Source organism: Saimiri boliviensis, chromosome 12 (assembly GCF_048565385.1).
Source record: "Saimiri boliviensis isolate mSaiBol1 chromosome 12, mSaiBol1.pri, whole genome shotgun sequence".
NCBI lineage: Eukaryota > Metazoa > Chordata > Mammalia > Primates > Cebidae > Saimiri > Saimiri boliviensis.
The window spans coordinates 95386971-95389024 of record NC_133460.1 but is presented as its reverse complement, the minus strand read 5'-3'; positions in this window follow the sequence as shown (position 1 = coordinate 95389024).

The window sequence follows — 2054 nt, the reverse complement described above, 5'->3', positions numbered from 1 at the left end:
CTGCTGTTTCCATGCAGCACTGACCACCAGATCTTCACAGGGGTTGGAACTACCAGAAACGGCCTAACCCTAGTGCAGGACAACTGGGTTCAGTCGCCACAAGACCAGGGAGCACTGGGTAGCAAAGCTGGGGGTTTATAAGGGGCCAAAGTGTTCATGTCTGAGCCTCCAAAAGGACAGCAGCCCCCACTTAATCAGACTCATCCCCCAAGGATCACCCCTGAGAATCTCTGATTCTCTCTGGTAGCCTAACAGGAGCCGTAAGAAAACCTGTTTTGTCCTCTGTGTTCAATCCTTGAAAATATTCGCCATTCAAGATGGCTGATCACTAACAGCTCGGGATTGTAGCTCCCACTGAAAGCGCAAAGAATGAGAGGACGCCACACCTTCACATGAATTCTTGTTGCTCACTTACCAAGAGATTCCCAGCGGAGGAGCCCCACGGGTCGCCAGCGCGACTCTTGTGACCGGCGAGGCGGTTTTGCCGGCGCCTTGGAGCGACGGTTCTTGGTGCAGAGTCGGAAAAGCACCATCAATCTTAACGCCACTGATTTGGTCGGTGCAGTGGGTTGCTCAGATTTCGGCGCTGAGAATCAGTAAGTTGGACGTCCACTCAGAAACCTAATTACAAAGACGGTGAATTCAAAGACCACAGATGGATAAATTTATAACGAAGGGAGGAAAGCGGCCAAAAAAGGCTGAGAATGCCCAAGATCAGAACGCCTCTCCCTCAGCGGGGGATCCCAGTTCCTCATCAGCAACGGAACAAGGCTTGATGGAGAACGAGTGTGTTCCAATTACAGAAGCAGGCTTCAAAATGTGGATAATGAGAAACTTCTGTGAATTAAAAGAACTTGTTTTAACCCAATCTAAAGCAACTAAGAACTTTGAAAAAAGATTTGACGAAATGTTAACAAGAATACACAATATAGAGAGGAATATAAGTGAATTGATGGAGCTGAAAAACACAATAGGAGAACTTCGTGAAGTATGCACAAGTTTTAACAGCCGAATTGATCAAGCAGAAGAAAGGATATCAGAGGTCGAAGACCAACTCAATGAAATAAAACAAGGAGACAAGATTAGAGAAAAAAGGATACAAAGGAACGAGCAAAGTCTACAAGAAATATGGGACTATGTGAAAAGACCTAATCTACGCTTGATAGGTGTACCTGAATGTGAGGAAGAGAATGAATCCAAGCTGGAAAATACGCTTCAGGACATTATTCAGGAAAATTTTCCCAGCCTAGTAAGGCAGGATAATATTCAACTCCAGGTAATACAGAGAACACCACAGAGATATTCCTCAAGAAGAGCAACTCCAAGGCACATAATCGTCAGATTCACCAGGGTTGAAATGAAGGAGAAAATACTAAGGGCAGCCAGAGAGAAAGGTCAGGTTACCCACAAAGGGAAGCCTATCAGACTTACAGCAGATCTCTCAGCAGAAACCCTACAAGCCAGAAGAGAGTGGGGGCCAATATTCAACATCCTTAAAGAAAAGAACTTTCAACCCAGAATTTCACATCCAGCCAAACTAAGCTTCACATGTGAAGGAAAAATAAAGTTTTTTGTGAATAAGCAAGCACTCAGAAATTTCATCACCACCAGGCCTGCTTTACAAGAGCTTCTGAAAGAACCACTACACATATGAAAGGAACAAACAGTATCAGCCTTTCTAAAAAAATTATCAAAAAGAGCATCAATATAATGAAGAATTTACATCAACTAATGGACAAAATAGCCAGCTAATGGCAGTATTAAACTCACATATATTATTATTAATTCTAAATTTAAATTGACTAAATCCCCCAATCCAAAGACAGGCAATTTGAATAAAAAACTAAAACCCATCAGTATGCTGCATCCAGATCCATCTCACATTCGAGGATACACAAAGACTCCAAACAAGGGATGGAGAAAGATTTACCAACCAAACAGAGAGCTAAAATAAATAAATAAAAAGCAGAAGTTACAATTAAGCAACAAAGATCAAAAGAAGCAAAGAAGGACATTATATAATGATAAAAGGATCAATGCAACAACAAGAAGAG